The sequence below is a fragment of the Anopheles arabiensis genome, chromosome 2 (genome assembly GCF_016920715.1).
Source record: "Anopheles arabiensis isolate DONGOLA chromosome 2, AaraD3, whole genome shotgun sequence".
Classification (NCBI taxonomy): domain Eukaryota; kingdom Metazoa; phylum Arthropoda; class Insecta; order Diptera; family Culicidae; genus Anopheles; species Anopheles arabiensis.
In genome coordinates this window covers 59980579-60007465 of record NC_053517.1, presented here as the reverse complement: position 1 = coordinate 60007465, position 26887 = coordinate 59980579, and the positions used below count along the sequence as shown (strand labels likewise).

Sequence of the window (26887 nt, the reverse complement as noted above, 5' to 3'; positions counted from 1 at the left end):
ACATCAAATTTCAAGGCCATTCAAACAGTGCAAGATGGCTTCATTTGGATGAAACATGGCCGTAACAACGATAATAGATGGCAAAAAACTCAACATCAAATTTCAAGGCCATTCAAATAGTGCAATATGGCTTCGTTTGGATGAAACATGGCCGTAACAACGATAATAGATGGCAAAAAAACTCAACATCAAATTTCAAGGCCATTCAAATAGTGCAAGATGGCTTCATTTGGATGAAACATGGCCGTAACAATGATAATAGATGGCAAAAAAAGCTCAACATCAAATTTCAAGGCCATTGAAATAGTGCAATATGGCTTCATTTGGATGAAACATGGCCGTAACAACGATAATAGATGGCAACAAAACTCAACATCAAATTTCAAGGCCATTCAAATAGTGCAATATGGCTTCATTTGGATGAAACATGGCCGTAACAACGATAATAGATGGCAACAAAATTCAACATCAAATTTCAAGGCCATTCAAACAGTGCAAGATGGTTTCATTTGGATGAAACATGGCCGTAACAACGATAATAGATGGCAACAAAATTCAACATCAAATTTCAAAGCCATTGAATTAGTGCAAGATGGCTTCATTTGGATGAAACATGGCCGTAACAACGATAATAGATGGCAAAAAAACTCAACATCAAATTTTAAGGCCATTCAAATAGTGCAAAATGGCTTCATTTGGATGAAACATGGTCGTAACAACGATAATAGATGGCAAAAAACTCAACATCAAATTTCAAGGCCATTCAAATAGTGCAAGATGGCTTCATTTGGATGAAACATGGCCGTAACAAGGATAATAGATGGCAACAAAATTCAACATCAAATTTCAAGGCCATTCAAATAGTGCAAGATGGCTTCATTTGGATGAAACATGGCCGCAACAACGACAATAGATGGCAACAAAATTCAACATCAAATTTCAAGGCCATTCAAACAGTGCAAGATGGCTTCATTTGGATGAAACATGGCCGTAACAACGATAATAGATGGCAAAAACTCAACATCAAATTTCAAGGCCATTGAATTAGTGCAAGATGGCTTCATTTGGATGAAACATGGCCGTAACAACGATAATAGATGGCAAAAAACTCAACATCAAATTTCAAGGCCATTCAAATAGTGCAAGATGGCTTCATTTGGATGAAACATGGCCGTAACAACGATAATAGATGGCAACAAAATTCAACATCAAATTTCAAGGCCATTCAAACAGTGCAAGATGGCTTCATTTGGATGAAACATGGCCGTAACAACGATAATAGATGGCAAAAAAGCTCAACATCAAATTTCTAGGCCATTCAAATAGTGCAAGATGGCTTCATTTGGATGAAACATGGCCGTAACAACGATAATAGATGGCAACAAAATTCAACATCAAATTTCAAGGCCATTCAAATAGTGCAAGATGGCTTCATTTGGATGAAACATGGCCGTAACAACGATAACAGATGGCAACAAAATTCAACATCAAATTTCAAGGCCATTCAAACAGTGCAAGATGGTTTCATTTGGATGAAACATGGCCGTAACAACGACAATAGATGGCAACAAAATTCAACATCAAATTTCAAAGCCATTGAATTAGTGCAAGATGGCTTCATTTGGATGAAACATGGCCGTAACAACTATAATAGATGGCAAAAAAACTCAACATCAAATTTTAAATGCATTCAAATAGTGCAAGCTGGCTTCATTTGGATGAAACATGGCCGTAACAACGATAATAGATGGCAAAAAAACTCAACATCAAATTTCAAGGCCATTGAATTAGTGCAAGATGGCTTCATTTGGATGAAACACGGCCGTAACAACGATAATAGATGGCAACAAAATTCAACATCAAATTTCAAGGCCATTCAAATAGTGCAAGATGGCTTCATTTGGATGCAAACATGGCCGTAACAACGATAATAGATGGCAACAAAATTCAACATCAAATTTCAAGGCCATTCAAACAGTGCAAGATGGCTTCATTTGGATGAAACATGGCCGTAACAACGATAATAGATGGCAAAAAAACTCAACATCAAATTTCAAGGCCATTGAAATAGTGCAATATGGCTTCGTTTGGATGAAACATGGCCGTAACAACGATAATAGATGGCAACAAAATTCAACATAAAATTTCAAGGCCATTCAAATAGTGCAAAATGGCTTCATTTGGATGAAACATGGCCGTAACAACGATAATAGATGGCAACAAAACTCAACATCAAATTTCAAGGCCATTCAAACAGTGCAAGATGGCTTCATTTGGATGAAACATGGCCGTAACAACGATAATAGATGGCAAAAAAAACTCAACATCAAATTTCAAGGCCATTCAAATAGTGCAATATGGCTTCGTTTGGATGAAACATGGCCGTAACAACGATAATAGATGGCAAAAAAACTCAACATCAAATTTCAAGGCCATTCAAATAGTGCAAGATGGCTTCATTTGGATGAAACATGGCCGTAACAATGATAATAGATGGCAAAAAAAGCTCAACATCAAATTTCAAGGCCATTGAAATAGTGCAATATGGCTTCATTTGGATGAAACATGGCCGTAACAACGATAATAGATGGCAACAAAACTCAACATCAAATTTCAAGGCCATTCAAATAGTGCAATATGGCTTCATTTGGATGAAACATGGCCGTAACAACGATAATAGATGGCAACAAAATTCAACATCAAATTTCAAGGCCATTCAAACAGTGCAAGATGGTTTCATTTGGATGAAACATGGCCGTAACAACGATAATAGATGGCAACAAAATTCAACATCAAATTTCAAAGCCATTGAATTACTGCAAGATGGCTTCATTTGGATGAAACATGGCCGTAACAACGATAATAGATGGCAAAAAAACTCAACATCAAATTTTAAATGCATTCAAATAATGCAAAATGGCTTCATTTGGATGAAACATGGTCGTAACAACGATAATAGATGGCAAAAAAACTCAACATCAAATTTCAAGGCCATTCAAATAGTGCAAGATGGCTTCATTTGGATGAAACATGGCCGTAACAAGGATAATAGATGGCAACAAAATTCAACATCAAATTTCAAGGCCATTCAAATAGTGCAAGATGGCTTCATTTGGATGAAACATGGCCGCAACAACGACAATAGATGGCAACAAAATTCAACATCAAATTTCAAGGCCATTCAAACAGTGCAAGATGGCTTCATTTGGATGAAACATGGCCGTAACAACGATAATAGATGGCAACAAAACTCAACATCAAATTTCAAGGCCATTGAATTAGTGCAAGATGGCTTCATTTGGATGAAACATGGCCGTAACAACGATAATAGATGGCGAAAAAACTCAACATCAAATTTTAAATCCATTCAAATAGTGCAAGATGGCTTCATTTGGATGAAACATGGCCGTAACAACGATAATAGATGGCAACAAAATTCAACATCAAATTTCAAGGCCATTCAAACAGTGCAAGATGGCTTCATTTGGATGAAACATGGCCGTAACAACGATAATAGATGGCAAAAAAACTCAACATCAAATTTCTAGGCCATTCAAATAGTGCAAGATGGCTTCATTTGGATGAAACATGGCCGTAACAACGATAATAGATGGCAACAAAATTCAACATCAAATTTCAAGGCCATTCAAATAGTGCAAGATGGCTTCATTTGGATGAAACATGGCCGTAACAACGATAACAGATGGCAACAAAATTCAACATCAAATTTCAAGGCCATTCAAACAGTGCAAGATGGTTTCATTTGGATGAAACATGGCCGTAACAACGATAATAGATGGCAAAAAATTCAACATCAAATTTCAAAGCCATTGAATTAGTGCAAGATGGCTTCATTTGGATGAAACATGGCCGTAACAACGATAATAGATGGCAACAAAACTCAACATCAAATTTCAAGGCCATTCAAACAGTGCAAGATGGTTTCATTTGGATGAAACATGGCCGTAACAACGAAACATCAAATTTCAAGGCCATTCAAATAGTGCAAGATGGCTTCATTTGGATGAAACATGGCCGTAACAACGATAATAGATGGCAAAAAACTCAACATCAAATTTCAAGGCCATTCAAATAGTGCAATATGACTTCATTTGGATGAAACATGGCCGTAACAACGATAATAGATGGCAAAAAAAGTTCAACATCAAATTTCAAGGCCATTGAAATAGTGCAATATGGCTTCATTTGGATGAAACATGGCCGTAACAACGATAATAGATGGCAACAAAACTCAACATCAAATTTCAAGGCCATTCAAATAGTGCAATATGGCTTCATTTGGATGAAACATGGCCGTAACAACGATAATAGATGGCAACAAAATTCAACATCAAATTTCAAGGCCATTCAAACAGTGCAAGATGGTTTCATTTGGATGAAACATGGCCGTAACAACGATAATAGATGGCAACAAAATTCAACATCAAATTTCAAAGCCATTGAATTACTGCAAGATGGCTTCATTTGGATGAAACATGGCCGTAACAACGATAATAGATGGCAAAAAAACTCAACATCAAATTTTAAATGCATTCAAATAATGCAAAATGGCTTCATTTGGATGAAACATGGCCATAACAACGATAATAGATGGCAACAAAACTCAACATCAAATTTCAAGGCCATTCAAATAGTGCAAGATGGCTTCATTTGGATGAAACATGGCCGTAACAACGATAACAGATGGCAACAAAACTCAACATCAAATTTCAAGGCCATTCAAATAGTGCAAAATGCCTTTATTTGGATGAAACATGGCTGTAACAACGATAATAGATGGCAACAAAATTCAACATCAAATTTCAAGGCCATTCAAATAGTGCAAGATGGCTTCATTTGGATGAACCATGGCCGTAACAACGATAACAGATGGCAACAAAACTCAACATCAAATTTCAAGGCCATTGAAATAGTGCAAGATGGCTTCATTTGGATGAAACATGGCCGTAACAACGATAATAGATGGCAACAAAATTCAACATCAAATTTCAAGGCCATTCAAATAGTGCAAGATGGCTTCATTTGGATGAAACATGGCCGTAACAACGATAACAGATGGCAACAAAATTCAACATCAAATTTCAAGGCCATTCAAATAGTGCAAAATGCCTTTATTTGGATGAAACATGGCTGTAACAACGATAATAGATGGCAACAAAATTCAACATCAAATTTCAAGGCCATTCAAATAGTGCAAGATGGCTTCATTTGGATGAACCATGGCCGTAACAACGATAACAGATGGCAACAAAACTCAACATCAAATTTCAAGGCCATTCAAATAGTGCAAGATGGCTTCATTTGGATGAAACACGGCCGTAACAACGATAATAGATGGCAACAAAATTCAACATCAAATTTCAAGGCCATTCAAACAGTGCAAGATGGCTTCATTTGGATGAAACATGGCCGTAACAACGATAATAGATGGCAACAAAACTCAACATCAAATTTCAAGGCCATTCAAATAGTGCAAGATGGCTTCATTTGGATGAAACATGGCCGTAACAACGATAATAGATGGCAAAAAACTCAACATCAAATTTTAAATGCATTCAAATAATGCAAAATGGCTTCATTTGGATGAAACATGGCCGTAACAACGATAATAGATGGCAAAAAACTCAACATCAAATTTCAAGGCCATTGAATTAGTGCAAGATGGCTTCATTTGGATGAAACACGGCCGTAACAACGATAATAGATGGCAACAAAATTCAACATCAAATTTCAAGGCCATTCAAACAGTGCAAGATGGCTTCATTTGGATGAAACATGGCCGTAACAACGATAATAGATGGCAACAAAACTCAACATCAAATTTCAAGGCCATTCAAATAGTGCAAGATGGCTTCATTTGGATGAACCATGGCCGTAACAACGATAACAGATGGCAACAAAACTCAACATCAAATTTCAAGGCCATTCAAATAGTGCAAAATGCCTTTATTTGGATGAAACATGGCTGTAACAACGATAATAGATGGCAAAAAAAAGCTCAACATCAAATTTCAAGGCCATTCAAATAGTGCAAGATGGCTTCATTTGGATGAAACATGGCCGTAACAACGATAATAGATGGCAACAAAATTCAACATCAAATTTCAAGGCCATTCAAATAGTGCAAGATGGCTTCATTTGGATGAAACATGGCCGTAACAACGATAATAGATGGCAACAAAATTCAACATCAAATTTCAAGGCCATTCAAACAGTGCAAGATGGTTTCATTTGGATGAAACATGGCCGTAACAACGATAATAGATGGCAACAAAATTCAACATCAAATTTCAAAGCCATTGAATTAGTGCAAGATGGCTTCATTTGGATGAAACATGGCCGTAACAACGATAATAGATGGCAAAAAACTCAACATCAAATTTCAAGGCCATTCAAATAGTGCAAGATGGCTTCATTTGGATGAAACATGGCCGTAACAACGATAATAGATGGCAAAAAAACTCATCATCAAATTTCAAGGCCATTGAATTAGTGCAATATGGCTTCATTTGGATGAAACACGGCCGTAACAACGATAATAGATGGCAACAAAATTCAACATCAAATTTCAAGGCCATTCAAATAGTGCAAGATGGCTTCATTTGGATACAACATGGCCGTAACAACGATAATAGATGGCAACAAAATTCAACATCAAATTTCAAGGCCATTCAAATAGTGCAAGATGGCTTCATTTGGATACAACATGGCCGTAACAACGATAATAGATGGCAACAAAATTCAACATCAAATTTCAAGGCCATTCAAACAGTGCAAGATGGCTTCATTTGGATGAAACATGGCCGTAACAACGATAATAGATGGCAACAAAATTCAACATCAAATTTCAAGGCCATTCAAATAGTGCAAGATGGCTTCATTTGGATGAAACATGGCCGTAACAACGATAACAGATGGCAACAAAATTCAACATCAAATTTCAAGGCCATTCAAACAGTGCAAGATGGTTTCATTTGGATGAAACATGGCCGTAACAACGATAATAGATGGCAAAAAAATTCAACATCAAATTTCAAAGCCATTGAATTAGTGCAAGATGGCTTCATTTGGATGAAACATGGCCGTAACAACTATAATAGATGGCAACAAAACTCAACATCAAATTTCAAGGCCATTCAAACAGTGCAAGATGGTTTCATTTGGATGAAACATGGCCGTAACAACGATAATAGATGGCAAAAAAACTCAACATCAAATTTCAAGGCCATTCAAACAGTGCAAGATGGCTTCATTTGGATGAAACATGGCCGTAACAACGATAATAGATGGCAAAAAACTCAACATCAAATTTCAAGGCCATTCAAATAGTGCAATATGACTTCATTTGGATGAAACATGGCCGTAACAACGATAATAGATGGCAAAAAAAGTTCAACATCAAATTTCAAGGCCATTGAAATAGTGCAATATGGCTTCATTTGGATGAAACATGGCCGTAACAACGATAATAGATGGCAACAAAACTCAACATCAAATTTCAAGGCCATTCAAATAGTGCAATATGGCTTCATTTGGATGAAACATGGCCGTAACAACGATAATAGATGGCAACAAAATTCAACATCAAATTTCAAGGCCATTCAAACAGTGCAAGATGGTTTCATTTGGATGAAACATGGCCGTAACAACGATAATAGATGGCAACAAAATTCAACATCAAATTTCAAAGCCATTGAATTACTGCAAGATGGCTTCATTTGGATGAAACATGGCCGTAACAACGATAATAGATGGCAAAAAAACTCAACATCAAATTTTAAATGCATTCAAATAATGCAAAATGGCTTCATTTGGATGAAACATGGCCGTAACAACGATAATAGATGGCAACAAAACTCAACATCAAATTTCAAGGCCATTCAAATAGTGCAAGATGGCTTCATTTGGATGAAACATGGCCGTAACAACGATAACAGATGGCAAAAAAAACTCAACATCAAATTTCAAGGCCATTCAAATAGTGCAAAATGCCTTTATTTGGATGAAACATGGCTGTAACAACGATAATAGATGGCAACAAAATTCAACATCAAATTTCAAGGCCATTCAAATAGTGCAAGATGGCTTCATTTGGATGAACCATGGCCGTAACAACGATAACAGATGGCAACAAAACTCAACATCAAATTTCAAGGCCATTGAAATAGTGCAAGATGGCTTCATTTGGATGAAACATGGCCGTAACAACGATAATAGATGGCAACAAAATTCAACATCAAATTTCAAGGCCATTCAAATAGTGCAAGATGGCTTCATTTGGATGAAACATGGCCGTAACAACGATAATAGATGGCAACAAAACTCAACATCAAATTTCAAGGCCATTCAAATAGTGCAAGATGGCTTCATTTGGATGAAACATGGCCGTAACAACGATAATAGATGGCAAAAAACTCAACATCAAATTTTAAATGCATTCAAATAATGCAAAATGGCTTCATTTGGATGAAACATGGCCGTAACAACGATAATAGATGGCAACAAAACTCAACATCAAATTTCAAGGCCATTCAAATAGTGCAAGATGGCTTCATTTGGATGAAACATGGCCGTAACAACGATAACAGATGGCAAAAAAAACTCAACATCAAATTTCAAGGCCATTCAAATAGTGCAAAATGCCTTTATTTGGATGAAACATGGCTGTAACAACGATAATAGATGGCAACAAAATTCAACATCAAATTTCAAGGCCATTCAAATAGTGCAAGATGGCTTCATTTGGATGAACCATGGCCGTAACAACGATAACAGATGGCAACAAAACTCAACATCAAATTTCAAGGCCATTCAAATAGTGCAAGATGGCTTCATTTGGATGAAACACGGCCGTAACAACGATAATAGATGGCAACAAAATTCAACATCAAATTTCAAGGCCATTCAAACAGTGCAAGATGGCTTCATTTGGATGAAACATGGCCGTAACAACGATAATAGATGGCAACAAAACTCAACATCAAATTTCAAGGCCATTCAAATAGTGCAAGATGGCTTCATTTGGATGAAACATGGCCGTAACAACGATAATAGATGGCAAAAAAACTCAACATCAAATTTTAAATGCATTCAAATAATGCAAAATGGCTTCATTTGGATGAAACATGGCCGTAACAACGATAATAGATGGCAAAAAAACTCAACATCAAATTTCAAGGCCATTGAATTAGTGCAAGATGGCTTCATTTGGATGAAACACGGCCGTAACAACGATAATAGATGGCAACAAAATTCAACATCAAATTTCAAGGCCATTCAAACAGTGCAAGATGGCTTCATTTGGATGAAACATGGCCGTAACAACGATAATAGATGGCAACAAAACTCAACATCAAATTTCAAGGCCATTCAAATAGTGCAAGATGGCTTCATTTGGATGAACCATGGCCGTAACAACGATAACAGATGGCAACAAAACTCAACATCAAATTTCAAGGCCATTCAAATAGTGCAAAATGCCTTTATTTGGATGAAACATGGCTGTAACAACGATAATAGATGGCAAAAAAGCTCAACATCAAATTTCAAGGCCATTCAAATAGTGCAAGATGGCTTCATTTGGATGAAACATGGCCGTAACAACGATAATAGATGGCAACAAAATTCAACATCAAATTTCAAGGCCATTCAAATAGTGCAAGATGGCTTCATTTGGATGAAACATGGCCGTAACAACGATAACAGATGGCAACAAAATTCAACATCAAATTTCAAGGCCATTCAAACAGTGCAAGATGGTTTCATTTGGATGAAACATGGCCGTAACAACGATAATAGATGGCAACAAAATTCAACATCAAATTTCAAAGCCATTGAATTAGTGCAAGATGGCTTCATTTGGATGAAACATGGCCGTAACAACTATAATAGATGGCAAAAAAACTCAACATCAAATTTCAAGGCCATTCAAATAGTGCAAGATGGCTTCATTTGGATGAAACATGGCCGTAACAACGATAATAGATGGCAAAAAAACTCATCATCAAATTTCAAGGCCATTGAATTAGTGCAATATGGCTTCATTTGGATGAAACACGGCCGTAACAACGATAATAGATGGCAACAAAATTCAACATCAAATTTCAAGGCCATTCAAATAGTGCAAGATGGCTTCATTTGGATACAACATGGCCGTAACAACGATAATAGATGGCAACAAAATTCAACATCAAATTTCAAGGCCATTCAAACAGTGCAAGATGGCTTCATTTGGATGAAACATGGCCGTAACAACGATAATAGATGGCAAAAAAACTCAACATCAAATTTCAAGGCCATTCAAATAGTGCAAGATGGCTTCATTTGGATGAAACATGGCCGTAACAACGATAATAGATGGCGAAAAAACTCAACATCAAATTTTAAATCCATTCAAATAGTGCAAGATGGCTTCATTTGGATGAAACATGGCCGTAACTACGATAATAGATGGCAACAAAATTCAACATCAAATTTCAAGGCCATTCAAACAGTGCAAGAAGGCTTCATTTGGATGAAACATGGCCGTAACAACGATAATAGATGGCAAAAAAACTCAACATCAAATTTCAAGGCCATTGAAATAGTGCAATATGGCTTCATTTGGATGAAACATGGCCGTAACAACGATAATAGATGGCAACAAAATTCAACATCAAATTTCAAGGCCATTCAAATAGTGCAAAATGGCTTCATTTGGATGAAACATGGCCGTAACAACGATAATAGATGGCAACAAAATTCAACATTAAATTTCAAGGCCATTCAAACAGTGCAAGATGGCTTCATTTGGATGAAACATGGCCGTAACAACGATAATAGATGGCAAAAAAAACTCAACATCAAATTTCAAGGCCATTCAAATAGTGCAATATGACTTCATTTGGATGAAACATGGCCGTAACAACGATAATAGATGGCAAAAAACTCAACATCAAATTTCAAGGCCATTCAAATAGTGCAAGATGGCTTCATTTGGATGAAACATGGCCGTAACAATGATAATAGATGGCAAAAAAAGTTCAACATCAAATTTCAAGGCCATTGAAATAGTGCAATATGGCTTCATTTGGATGAAACATGGCCGTAACAACGATAATAGATGGCAACAAAACTCAACATCAAATTTCAAGGCCATTCAAATAGTGCAATATGGCTTCATTTGGATGAAACATGGCCGTAACAACGATAATAGATGGCAACAAAATTCAACATCAAATTTCAAGGCCATTCAAACAGTGCAAGATGGTTTCATTTGGATGAAACATGGCCGTAACAACGATAATAGATGGCAACAAAATTCAACATCAAATTTCAAGGCCATTGAATTACTGCAAGATGGCTTCATTTGGATGAAACATGGCCGTAACAACGATAATAGATGGCAAAAAAACTCAACATCAAATTTTAAATGCATTCAAATAATGCAAAATGGCTTCATTTGGATGAAACATGGCCGTAACAACGATAATAGATGGCAACAAAACTCAACATCAAATTTCAAGGCCATTCAAATAGTGCAAGATGGCTTCATTTGGATGAAACATGGCCGTAACAACGATAATAGATGGCAACAAAATTCAACATCAAATTTCAAGGCCATTCAAACAGTGCAAGATGGCTTCATTTGGATGAAACATGGCCGTAACAACGATAATAGATGGCAACAAAATTCAACATCAAATTTCAAGGCCATTCAAATAGTGCAAGATGGCTTCATTTGGATGAACCATGTCCGTAACAACGATAACAGATGGCAACAAAACTCAACATCAAATTTCAAGGCCATTCAAATAGTGCAAAATGCCTTTATTTGGATGAAACATGGCTGTAACAACGATAATAGATGGCAACAAACTCAACATCAAATTTCAAGGCCATTGAAATAGTGCAAAATGGCTTCATTTGGATAAAACATGGCCGTAACTACGATAATAGATGGGAACAAAACTCAACATCAAATTTCAAAAACATTCAAATAGTGCAATATGACTTCATTTGGATGAAACATGGCCGTAACAACGATAATAGATGGCAAAAAAACTCAACATCAAATTTCAAGGCCATTCAAATAGTGCAAGATGGCTTCATTTGGATGAAACATGGCCGTAACAACGATAATAGATGGCAACAAAATTCAACATCAAATTTCAAGGCCATTCAAACAGTGCAAGATGGCTTCATTTGGATGAAACATGGCCGTAACAACGATAACAGATGGCAACAAAACTCAACATCAAATTTCAAGGCCATTGAAATAGTGCAAGATGGCTTCATTTGGATGAAACATGGCCGTAACAACGATAATAGATGGCAAAAAAAACTCAACATCAAATTTCAAGGCCATTCAAATAGTGCAAGATGGCTTCATTTGGATGAAACATGGCCGTTACAACGATACAGGGTTTCCCACGATTTATTGGTTGGTTCCCATCAATTTTTGGTGGGTTCCCATATTTTTTTGGTGCGTTCCCACGATTTTTTGGTCGTTTCCCAGAATTTGTTGGTCCAATTGTATTGATATCCAATTGGAAAATACCAATAAAATATGGGAACGAACCAAAAATCTATAGGATACGACCAAAAAATCGTGGGAACGCACCAATAAATCATGGGAACTGACCAATAAATCGTGGGAAACCCTGTAATAGATGGCAACAAAACTCAAAATCTAATTTCAAGACCATTGAAATAGTGCAAGATGACTTCATTTGGATGAAACATGGCCGTAACAACGATAATAGATGGCAACAAAACTCAACATCTAATTTCAAGACCATTGAAATAGTGCAAGATGGCTTCATTTGGATGAAACATGGCCGTAACAACGATAATAGTTGGCAACAAAACTCAACATCAAATTTCAAGGACATTGAAATAATCAAGATAGATTCATTTGGATGAAACATGGCCGTAACAACGATAATAGATGGCAACAAAATTCAACATCAAATTTCAAGGCTATTGAAATAGTGCAAGATGGCTCCATTTGGATGAAACATGGCCGTAACAACGATAATAGATGGCAACAAAATTCAACATCAAATTTCAAGGCCATTCAAATAGTGCAAGATGGCTCCATTTGGATGAAACATGGCCACAACAACGATAATAGATGGCAACAAAATTCAACATCAAATTTCAATGCCATTCAAATAGTGCAAGATGGCTTCATTTGGATGAAACATGGCCGTAACAACGATAATAGATGGCAACAAAATTCAACATCAAATTTCAAGGCCATTGAATTAGTGAAAGATGGCTTCATTTGGATGAAACATGGCCGTAACAACGATAATAGATGGCAACAAAATTCAACATCAAATTTCAAAGCCATTCAAATCGTGCAAGATGGCTTCGTTTGGATGAAACATGGCCGTAACAACGATAATAGATGGCAACAAAATTCAACATCAATTTCAAGGCCATTCAAATAGTGCAAGATGGCTTCATTTGGATGAAACATGGCCGTAACAACGATAATAGATGGCAACAAAATTCAACATCAAATTTCAAGGCCATTGAATTAGTGAAAGATGGCTTCATTTGGATGAAACATGGCCGTAACAACGATAATAGATGGCAACAAAATTCAACATCAAATTTCAAGGCCATTGAAATAGTGCAATATGGCTTCATTTGGATGAAACATGGCCATAACAACGATAATAGATGGCAACAAAACTCAACATCAAATTTCAAGGCCATTGAAATAGTGCAAGATGGCTTCATTTGGATGAAACATGGCCGTAACAACGATAATAGATGGCAACAAAATTCAACATCAAATTTCAAGGCCATTCAAATTGTGCAATATGGCTCCATTTGGATGAAACATGGCCACAACAACGATAATAGATGGCAACAAAATTCAACATCAAATTTCAAGGCCATTCAAATAGTGCAAAATGGCTTCATTTGGATGAAACATGGCCGTAACAACGATAATAGATGGCAACAAAACTCAACATCAAATTTCAAGGCCATTGAATTAGTGCAAGATGGCTTCATTTGGATGAAACATGGCCGTAACAACGATAATAGATGGCAACAAAATTCAACATCAAATTTCAAGGCCATTCTAATAGTGCAAGATGGCTTCATTTGGATGAAACATGGCCGTAACAACGATAATAGATGGCAACAAAATTCAACATCAAATTTCAAGGCCATTCAAATAGTGCAAGATGGCTTCATTTGGATGAAACACGGCCGTAACAACGATAATAGATGGCAACAAAATTCAACATCAAATTTCAAGGCCATTCAAATAGTGCAATATGGCTTCATTTGGATGAAACATGGCCGTAACAACGATAATAGATGGCAACAAAATTCAACATCAAATTTCAAGGCCATTGAAACAGTGGCGGGTCAAGAGTCTTGACTCAAGACTCTCCGAGGCCCTATGCGTTATGGTAGACGGGGCCCCTTCACCAAATCCATCGACGGAGGGGGGGGGTTGGATGAAACGGTGTACGAATAATCTTCTTATCCGGCGCTACAACCGCTTTGCGGTCTTGGCCTGCCTCAGGAGTGTCCGAAACCGCTCACGGTCTCGCGCCTTCGTCTGCCAGTCCGTTATCCCGGCCTTAATGGCGGACGCCTCCACGCCATCTTGCCACCTCAATTTGGGCCTACCACGCCTCCTCTGTCCTTGTGGACGGCCTAAAAAGACTTTACGGGCTGGGTCGTCCGTTTCCATGCGTACAACATGGCCAGCCCACCGGAGCCTGGCGAGCTTAATACACGCTTAATACGAATAATACACTGCAAATGTTCTAAGTTTGCTGCAGTTACATTTTTTACTGAAAACTATTGAGTAATACATGGTTTTGTCGTTTCACTGAATATCAGTAAAACAAATTACTGAAAATGCAGTTATTTATTCTGTCAAAACGACATGCCTGAGCCTCAAAAGAAAACATAATGCGATGCCCGCTTGCTCGTGAAGAACAAAAATTTGATTTAGTAACCGCTTACAGGCACTCCGATAAAATTTTAGGTGCGTATTCGGCTTGTAATGTTGTAGGTGTACGGACGTGTGTTCAGTCGAACGTCCAAACGGAAAAAAAGAGTCCGCCCGGGTTTATCAATTTCTTTTATACAAATTAACACTAACACTTACAGATTAAACTTAACGCATCTAACTTAACGAATCTAACTTAACGAATCTAGCTTAACGAATCTAAATGACCTAATTAGATAAGAACGCGACTACACTACAGGCTTGCGGGATTAACGTTTTGGTTGAGAAAAATCTTCACACCACTTTGCTGAAATTTCGTGGTAGCCGTGAGTGCATACCAAATCAACAAACTTGTTTCGACAAAATACAGTTCACATCTGTATTAAACTCTATAAAAAACAGAGATGAACATGAGCAGAATGGACTGCCACCCTGCGCATCAATAAAAACCTCAATTTCAATACTTTTTTTTGCCAATTTTTAATCGATATCAATGACTAAACAATCAGTAATATCAGAAAGGCTTTGTATGTTAAAGGCTTTGGGTATGTTCAGATTTTGGGTACTTTGGATACTGTTTCGAAGCGGACTTTCGACACTTGATCGTCTAGGCCAGCTGTGTCAAACTCATTTCATCAGAGGGCCGCAAGTACAGATTTTCAGTGATTCGCGGGCCGCAAAGTTGAGAATAAAAAACTTACCTCAATATTGAACTAAAATCCTGTAAAATCATTATTGTTGATGATGATGAGTCCCACCTCTTTCCCCAACATAGGTTTGAGAAGGACGGAAGTATCTTTACGATAATATTACTCTGATAGGTATATTAAAATATTTTGTACCAGCAAGTGGTGGCATTGGAAAACTCTCAGAGGAACTGTCCGAGTCATACACACACCCAAGATGACCAACATAGTTTCATCAAGAAAAAATGGTATTCCCTAGCATCCTTTACATAGCCCGCCAACAACCAATAAATGGATCTGGCGCACCACTTCTCAGGACACAACTGCGACATGCATATGGCCAGTTCCACTAGTGCCAACCGATGGCCCCAGGGTCTATGGCACCAATGGCAGGCTCCAGGGCACTACCTTCCGAAGCAGGAGAATCTAATGTATCCCTTACGCACCTCGCCAAGAACCAACTAATGGATTCGGCGCACTACTTATCAGAACACAACTGCAACATGCATATGACCAGTTCCACTAGTGCCAATGATTGGCTCTAGGGCACTACCTTCCGAAGCAGGTGAACCTTATGTATTGTATGTGGAATTTGCCACTAACAATCATCAATGAGTGAATCCTGTTGTGACCTCCCAGTCCGTGTGCAAACCGTTAATTCTCCCAAATAGATCCCGAATATCCACTTGTACGCGCGAGTGTCTCAAACCTATGTTGAATATTTCTTATATTTTTTCTAATTTTAATTATAGTATATAAAGAAAAATCTTATCATCATCATAAAGATCGTGATGACAACTGCAGTTATACATTTAATAATGACATGGGACATCTACACATATATCTTCATTGTTAAGCTAATTGAATTTTGGGCCGGCCTGGTGGTACAGTCGTCAACTTGCACGACTTAACAACATGCCCCTCATAGGTTCAAGCCCCGAATGGACCGTGCTCTCATACGTAGGACTTACTATCCTGATATGGTAACAATAAGTCACTGAAAGCCAAGCTCACTTCACTAGTGGGTACAGGCAGGCCTTGACCGACAACAATTGTTGTGCTAATGAAGAAGATGAAGAAGAAACAAATTGACTTTTTGTACTCCTTGCTTCAAATCTGGAATCGTTCCTTATTTAAAAATGTGTGATGTTAGTTTTCATTGTGCTCTTTAAAAAAATGTTTAATATACTTTTCAAGTCACTTGCTATTTATTTTATCCTTATTATTGAAATTATTGAAATTAATTATTATTGAAATAGGATATTTTTCATTTGTCGCGTTCTCACACGGCAGTTTTGTTAGAAAATATCGCTCAACCCTACTTTTTCACTGAGGTAGGGGAAATCTATAAATCTAAATCGTGTTTAAACAATATTTTTTGCTAATTTCCAAGTCCCAAATGTTCTGGTGGTATATTCATTTCTTATAACAAGAACTCGTTGTTTATGAATAATTTTGTTAAATTACTATAATTTTATCCGACGCAAATAGTAAGAACAGATGTTTGATTTGCAGTGCTTACAGCACTTCTCAAAATATTCTCGCGGGCCGCATTCATTATCCACGTGGGTCGCATGCGGCCCGCGGGCCGCCAGTTTGACATACCTGATCTAGGCGATCATAAAAACCTTTAGGACGTTGGAGTTTAGAGGGCTTAACTTGGGTAGGAGGACATAAGTAAACTCCTTAAATGAGAAGTCGATAGATGATGGATAGTTGATGATGGTTAAAGGTCGGAAAGTTATCGTTTTCGCTATACTAGTTACGTTTGTGTTTTATTGACAAGAACGATGGTTCTAAAACAGGGGTCTCCAAACTTTTCAGTTCGAGGGCCGCATTGCTTCACAATCAAATATGTTGAGGACCATTTTGACGCTACCTTTAGAATGGGTGGAAGTTCAAATCTTGTTTTAATAAGAAAATACTAGCAAAATACATAAAATTTCTGGAGCTTTCTTTTATTGAATCTTGATTTTCGTCTCGCAGAATTAAAAAAATAAATTTTGATTGGTTAGTCAGAAAAGAAAGTTATTTAATTTAACCTTCACCCAGTCATCGCGGGCCGCATTAAAGGCTATTGAGGGCCGCATGCGGCCCGCGGGCCGTAGTTTGGAGACCCCTGTTCTAAACGATATTTTCTTTCCTACTTTACAGTTTCCAGCTCGTGTTTCATAGTACGGACAATTTGATTTAAAATCGTCATCGTGAGCATAACATGAAAACAATATTTTGCTTTTAAGTTGGTGTTTACCTTTACGGTACCTTTACTGAAGTACCGTCTTGCTTCGGAGTTGCGTACGAGTTGTCGAACAGATCGGACGTGTTTTTCGGTTGCTGCGCGCGTGCGACAAACACCTACAATAGCAACTTCGAGATAGTATGTGTGTGTGCCATGTGGCCTGGCGCAATGAAGAGAAGAGACAGAGGAAAAGAGAATGAGCAAAACCGATCGCGATCGAACAGCGAGAGTTCGAGAGATTCAAAACGCTCCAAAATAAATGTGGTAAACAGTGTGGAAGAAAGAGAGGCTCTTACCACTACTAGTATGGATACTGGTGAATTCTTCGAAGTTCATCGCAAAGGACAAAAGCGCGTCCAAAACGCTCAACCCATCGTCAACGATGGAGCCTCAACATCTGCTTCCCCGAAGCAAACCACACAAACCAATACAAGATTACCACCTATTGTGGTTAAATCTCTGTCTCTTGCCTCCCTACGCCCGGAGCTGCAAGCTAGAAAACTATACGCAGAATTTCAACTCAGTGGTATAGGAACCAAGATTTTCGCAAAAATCTTGCTGATCATCGTACAATAATCAACATGCTCGAAAGCAAAAAGCTGAGTTCTTCACGCATGATTTGAAAGAGGATCGACCCTTCAAAGCTGTCATTCGGGGTCTCCCACTAATGGAAATAGATGATATCATAGATGAACTTAAAATCAGCTATAAGCTAGAGGTAACGGAAGTTCATCGCATCAAGAGAAGAGATGAAACAAACCAAAATTACCATCAACAGCTCTATCTTGCCCACTTCAAACGAGGCTCGTGTTCAATGAACAAGCTCCAAGCTGTACGAACGATCCAATCGGTAATCACCAAGTGGGAATCCTACCGAGGCGGCCACAAAGGTCCCACCCAATGTCTGCGATGCCAAGGTTTCGGACATGGCACCCGTAACTGCCGCATTTTTCCACGTTGTGCGATCTGCGCGGGACCCCACCTTACTGACACTTGGAACGTAAACAGTCCTCAAAGTACAGTTGCAAAATGTGCCAACTGCGCAGCCAATCATCGAGCGCGCGATGTGGAATGCCCCCAGCGTGCCAAATATCAACAAATACGCAAACTGGCGAATGAACGCGGCCACAGACACCATACTGCTGCCGAAAAACCAAGAGCTCCTCCTCCGAATCTCTCCTCACAAGTGCATTTTCCCTCCGCATGCATGCCGTCTTCTGCTCCGTCCAGTTCCGCATTGCCTCAAAAAAACCACGCCATGCAAGTGCCGCCGGGTTTCCAGTACAACCTGGCTCAACGCTTGATTGACGCACAGAAAGTGGCTCCTGAACCGATACCCACTGAAAACGAAAACTTACACGACACAACTACACTCTTGCAAATTTTTAAAGAAATGAGTTCAAAGCTCCGTGCCTGCAAAACAAAGGCCGATCAAATCGCCGTTCTAGGTGAACTTATCATCACCTATGGATAAGCTAAGAATTATAATATGGAACACCCAATCGGTAAAAGCCAAAGCTATACCACTGAATGACTTTCTACACCAACAGAACATCGACATTGGACTTCTGGTGGAAACGTTTCTTAAACCGGATCTGAACCTTTATCGGAAACTTTATCATACATAGACTCGATCGGCCGGGGGAAACAATAGGAGGTGGAGTAGCGATTGCAATCAGGAAATCGATTCAACATAGTTTACTCCCACATTTCAATACCAGCGTCATGGAGGCAATAGGTATTAAAATTGAAGGGCTAACTGGAAAATTTAATATAATATCGGCCTACTGTCCTAAACAATGTTCGCCTTCCAGCGGTACGGCCTCTTTGTTCAAAAAAGGTCTCCTAACATTGCTTAATACCAATACCCGTACGATAATTGGAGCTGATCTGAACGCTCGAAACACACTTTGGGGTAATGTCAAAAACAACACAAATGGAGCAATACTTTCAGAATTATCACTACTCGGGAGTTTTACACTTGAATACCCAGACAGCTACACCCATATCCCACACCGAGGAAACCCGAGTATAATTGATTTTTTCATAACTAATACCACTATCAGCAAACCGATAACAATTGATGACTTAAATTCGGATCACTTTCCGGTACTGACCGAAATCGATAGCAGCGCAGTTATACATCCACCAACAAAGCGTTTCAACTATCATCAAGCTGACTTGGCTCGATTCGGTCAAGTTATTGTACAAACAACTTCCGACATCGATGAGGCTATCGAAACTCTAGAAAGGGCCATAAAGACTGCTGAAAAGAGTGTATACCTGAAGTTATAATCAGGAACAAGATAATCCAACTCGATACAGAGACTAAGCAACTCATTTCTAAGTAGATTAATTTCCTTCAAAGTTTATGAGATTCGCAACCGTAACTTTGCAAACCATTTAGAAAAGCTTAAACCATATTCTAATGCTTTCTGGAAAATAGCCAAAGTTTGTGCAAAAAAACCAAGACCGATTCCACCGCTTACCGTCAATAGTCAAACGCTGATAGAGGCTACAGGAAAAACCGACACACTTGCTAAACAATTCGTTTGTGCTCATGAAATTGGAAATAACATTAACAGTCACCGTGAAGTTTCTGTTGTTTCTACTGTTCGTAGTCTTGATGAACCAACGATAACTATCCCATCAGATACCAGAATAACGGTTAACGAGGTTAAAGCTACGCTGAGAACATTGTCAAATATGAAGGCACCAGCCTTTGATTCCATCTTCAACCTACTCCTCAAAAAGCTTTGACAACGTGTGGCATGATGGGCTGCTCTCAAAAATGATCAACAAGGGAATTCCAACCTTCATCATTAAAGTGATTCGGAGTTATCTTTGCCAGAGATCTTTTCGAGTCTCGTTAGGTAAACAGTCCTCTAGAAACACCATCATTCCGGCTGGAGTTCGACAAGGAAGTATTCTGGCCCCCACACTCTTCATGATATACCTATCAGACATACGACCTCTTCCTCATTATTGTGAACTATTTCACTTCGCCGACGACACGGCCATAGCAGTTAAGGGAAGAACTGTAAACGAACTCAAAAACAGGGCCCAGAAATGTGTTGATATTATAACCAAATACATCCAGGAGTGGAAACTGAAACTTAATGAAGACAAAACACAAGCAATAATATTTCCCTACAGAATGAAAACAACACTTCTTAGACCGACAGGTAACAATATTAAAATAGGCAAGACTACAATCGAATGGTCTAACACAATTAAATATCTAGGAATAATATTCGATCAAAAACTACTCTTTCGAGATCATATAATCATATCATATATACCTTATAACTAAATGTATAATATTTACCAAAAATTAAACCACTCATTAATAGAAGATCTAAGCTTTCCCAGATTAACAAACTAGCGATCTATAAAAACATAATATTACCTGCCATAACATACGCAATTACTATTTGGAATGACTGCGCAAATTCCCATCGTAAGCGTCTACAAGCAAGTCTCAACAAAATTTTAAGGATGGTACTCAACGAACCCTACGGCATTCGATCAATTGAATTATATAACAAAGGAAATACGCTAAGCCTAGATGAAATAGCTTATCACAATACGATAGATATTCGAACCACTAGCCAAGCATCGCATTTTGATATGATTAGAAACCTCTTTGATTAACATGAATTCCCCTACATTCCCCTAAATAGACTTGAATTAGATATTAGTTTTAAGATTTAGATTTAGAGTAGATAAAATTAGATTTATATAAAATGATACCATTACAAACACCCTCATATACAAAACAATACAACTGCCTAGGCATCAACTTAAACTACGCTGAAAACCTAACACGTTGTATCTCGCATAAACCCTCACAAAATGCAAATGAAAAATGTGAAATAAAATTACAATGAACAATGAACCGTCTTGCTTCGAATTACGGCCACTTCATTTTCAATCGGTCAGAGCGATAACTTCTTGCACGCGGGAAAAACAATATTTTCACTCGAAAGTAACTGGAAATACCCTGTATTGCAGTATGTTTGTCTCAAGTGATCCGCGGACCATAGGTTGGAGACCACTGCTTTAGATCAGCTGCTTTCTAAATGATCGAGCGTTGAGGGCCAGGAGAAAGCAATTTTTTACACATTCATTATTATATTATTACAGTTAATACACAAAATAACTGGTTTATGATATTAAACAATGCGATTGGTTATATTTGATCGCGCAAACCCCTACGTTGTGTTATATTTTTATGAAAACCAGAACACGCTTTCACAATTTTACAAAAATTTAATATAACGCGCGCTGTCGAGAGCCGTTTCTCCTTCGTGGTCGGTTACAAGAATCAATATCATTATGGCAGCTTATTCCCGCGATCTAATTCCCTACCAATACACACAAAAACAGCACCTGTCAATCGTTTCGTTTATCGGTGAAACGCATATGCAAATAACGCAATTGAAATATTTCACTCGGAACTATGGGCATTTAAAAACATGAAACGTAAACATACTCCTCGCCTTGATGGGACATCAACAGCAAAACAATAACAAACTTTCACCTGTCAAGGCGGCTCCGCTGCTAATAAACATGTGCTCTCCGCTAAACGTTCTCTAAACTGTGTGGTTACTAGTTGGTAAAACGCAAATTTTTGTAATCGGACGCTTAATCGTTCCCTTGGCGGTACGCAACGTTACAACTCGTACAAGTCCGTCCAGTCCGGGGTGAGTATCAGTTATACGCGCTAACGGCCAACGTGTGGTAGGGAGTAGCTCGTCGACCACAATCACCATCCTTCCAGGCTGGATGTTATCAGCTCGTGCGTTCGATCGCGGGACCTTCTGCATTTCCTGGAGATACTCCTTCTGCCAGTGCTTCCAAAACTTCTGCACTAGTAGTTGAAGCTTCTGCAGGTGCTCGTAAGTGTTCATAGGTACGTGTTGGAAATCGGGATCTGGCAAGGCAACCATGGACGTGCCTATTAAAAAATGAGACGGGGTTAGTGCAGCTAAATCATTAGGATCATCAGATACCGGCAATAGAGGACGAGAATTTATAGCAGCCTCGATCTGATGCAGCACCGTATAGTAGCCCTCGAAGGAAAGGCGTGTGCTCCCAAGGTGACGAAACAGATGACGTTTTGCTGTCTTCACGGCAGCCTCCCAGAGACCGCCAAAGTGTGGTGTTCGCGGTGGTATCATGAGCCATCGGATACCTTGCTCAACACATGATTTTGCGATGGCGCCCATCTCGGCCTCATTGGACAGCCGCTCGAATAACTCCTTCAATTCGTTCCTAGCTCCTTCAAAGTTCTTCCCGTTGTCTGAGTGCAAATGCTCTGGTAAGCCTCTCCTTGCACAGAATCTTCTTAGGGCAGCAAAAAACCCTTGCGTGGACAAATCACCAACAAGTTCCAAATGGACTGCCTTTGTAGCAAAGCAGACAAACACGCACAGGTACGCCTTCAACGATGCGGCACGACGATGTACTGGTTTCAAGTAGAACGGTCCAGCATAATCAATCCCAGTAACTGCAAGTGGTCGACTCGGCTGCACTCTTCCGGATGGCAGCTGACCAGTTTGCTGCTCCACAAGTGCAGGTTGGTAACGATTGCATCGATAACAGCTTCTCACAACGCTTTTGACAAGCATTCGTCCATTCATCGGCCAAAACTCCTCACGGATGTGTGAAAGTAATACACGACCTCCACCATGCAGCAACACACGATGCTCATGTTCAGCAATCAAACGAGCCAACGGGTGATGTTTTGGGAGAACCGCAGGATGCTTGGTTTGGAAGGGCAGTTGCGCAAAGTTTAGCCTACCGCCTACTCGGATGATTTCCTTTTCGTCAAAGAACGGGGTAAGTCGATTTAAAACCGAACGTTTTCTCACTTGCTTTCGCTCTTTTAGATCCCGTAATTCTTCGGCGAATACTTCACGCTGCGCAAGACGGACTAAAACATTGACGGCTTCTACTCGCTCTTGAACGGTGAGCACTTCTGCAGAGATTGCATCCTCATTCACTTCATTCGTCGAAATAGCCGCAGAATTGTTGCTCCTTTTTTGCTGAACAAGTTGCCGAAGGTACGTGGCAAATCGTAAACAATATGCAACAACATTTACAAGGCGAGTATACGATGACCAACGCAGGAAAAACCAATTGTAACTCGGCGCCGTATGAATCGATGTCTGCAACACCTTCAGCGCTCTCTCCTCATCATCTCCTTCAGAAGGATTGGATACGGGCCAAAACTTCTCTGAGAGCGCGAGCCACGAAGGCCCATGTTTCCACGATCGACTCTCGTTAAAATCAGCAACTGACATGCCACGAGATACTAAATCAGCTGGGTTCTCAATTCCAGCAACGTGTTTCCATTTGCATCCGGCGGTAAAATGCTGTATCTCGGAAACTCTATTGGCAACAAATGTCTTCCATGTATTCGGCGGCAGCTTTAACCAATTTAAACAAATTGATGAATCGGTCCGAAACCACGATCCATCTATCCTCATGTCGATAGCACGCTTAATGCGGTTATGTGTGTGCGCAGCAAGGACGCAGGCACACAGCTCAAGTCGAGCGATGGATAAACGCTTCAGTGGTGCTACTTTGCTCTTCGATGCCAGTAGCACAACACGAACAACACCAGCTTCCTCCGACCGCACATAAGTACATGCTCCGTACGCAGCGATGGACGCATCAGCAAACGTGTGCAGTTCCATTTTGGTTACATTAGGAAGCAACACATAGCGATCCATGCTACAATTGGTCAAAGAAGATACCTCGCGTTGAAACTGCTTCCATTTAGCAACAATACAATCAGGCAAAGGATCGTCCCAATCGCACGAAGACACCCACATCTCCTGCATAATGATTTTGGCGCGAATGATTATTGGAGCCATCATTCCTAAAGGGTCATACATTTTAGCTATAGTGGAAAGTACTGACCGTTTTGTTGCGACTGCACTGTCTGGCTGTATCATGCAATCAAATTGCAACACATCTTCTTGAGGCTGCCAGCTGATGCCAAGGGTTTTCACCGTTTCATGGGTAGCGAAACACAACGATGATTTTGTACCGATCTGAGAACCATCCAAATCCTCAAGCACCTCTAGACGATTGGACGTCCATTTTCGCAGCTCGAAACCTCCTTTGCTCAGTAGAACGCTCAACTCTTTCCGTAACTGGATGGCAGCTTCGATGGATTGCGCTCCACCGATATAATCGTCGACATAAAAATTCTTCTTCAGCGCGGATCCAGCAAGAGCGTAGCCATCGCCTTCATCCTCTGCCAATTGCAATAACGTTCGTGTCGCAAGATACGAAGAAGGAGCCAGTCCATACGTTACTCATATTCTTGCAAAGGGTGTTGTGGTGAGAATCTCTATTATAAAATTCTAGTAAAGGCTGATCAGCGTTACTTTCCAGCGGTAGCTTGGATGATTTTTGTTTAGTTTACATCCATACAATGGCAACCACATCGACTGTAGAAAACGCAACGCCGACTTAGTTTTTAGTGTTTTGAAAGGTATGAAAGAAAGAATGATACAAATTACAGTCAGAATTGAATAATTGAACTTTTTTCCGTGGTCTTTTTCTATGCATGGGCCTAATTTTTGGTTTAAGCAAAGCTAAAGAATGTCTTCTTCTACATGTAAGTAAAATGTTCCAATCAGTGGTCTAAAGAACTGGATCCGGATGTATGAAAACGTTGCGAAAACATTTATACGAAAAAGTAACTGAAACAAATAACCTTCTTTTAGGAGTAACAGGACATGCCGGTCTATACAGGTTTTCGATACTTAGTACCACTTAGCCGGATAGTTAATCCTTGATTAGGGCGACGGTCCATGGGACGGTCCATGGTACGGGCATGTTATTAAAATGTCCGAGTTGACGATAGTACCGCGGGACCCCTCGATGCAACAAGAGATAAAAATAGGAACATTGGACTGGGTGGTTCGATTAGTGAATCAGATTCAGGTACTATTCAGGTCCCGAAGTATATAAGGAAGCAGTATCTGGGCTAGGAATCAGGATCTGTTCCATGACAGACATGGAATCTTAATCATTTCAAGGATCAGTAGGGGGTTCTGTTCCAGTACCGAAATGTATATGTTGCAAGATCTGCATGGAGTCAGGATCAGTTCCAGGACCGTTATGGGTTCAGTGTAGGTTCTGGTGTGGGTTTGGGATCAATTCCAAGGCCGGTACGGTTTTTGGAGCTGTTATACCGATATATATAAATATATATACAATTTAAGTACCGGTAGGGTAAAAATATCAATGTAAGGGTACAAATGTACTTTAATAGATTTAAAGTGTCAGGAAGGTAAATTTATGAATATTTTAACAGAAAGCAATGGGAATATGTTTTATCTTCGCAATCACAAGCATTTTAACCATCAAACACAACAAATTTACGAAAAATGTATATTTTTGTGACTGCTTCGTTGTACCTATAATGGTGGTATGGTTCCTATAGTCGTAGTATTGTGTTACTATCGTGTTGGTAAACAAAGATACTTAAAAACTGTGTATAATAAACACGGAACTTAGTTTGAAGCTGTTTTCAAATGAATAGTAAGAATCACATCCATAATATTGTTTTCTTACATAATTTGATCGTAAAAATGTATTAAGTGTGATAAGTGATTGAAATATTAACTAAAAAACTTTATAACTGTAGTCTTTAAAAACCAGTAAGAGTAAGCTTGATTCGAAGTCGGTTATTCACTCAGTTGAATATACGAATTTTTGACTTTTTTGGTAAATTACTTACAGGAAACTTCCGTTGCTTATTTTAGTGTAAACAATACGAAATGTTAACAATATCGCGGAAAAAAATCTAAAATGTTCGGTATTTACTAATTTTATAATTATGACCACTATAGCAACATGGCTGTTTTTTGTACCTATAATGGCACTATGGTAAAAAAAACAAATAAAAATGCGAAAATATGGTCAAAAGGCAATAAATATTAGTAAGTC

At 38.8% G+C, this 26887-nt stretch overlaps 1 pseudogene; it reads right to left on the bottom strand.

The window, feature by feature from the left end:
• Positions 1 to 23145, bottom strand: part of LOC120908819 — a 98425-nt pseudogene extending 75280 nt beyond the window's left edge.
• Between the last annotated feature and the right edge of the window lie 3742 nt (positions 23146 to 26887).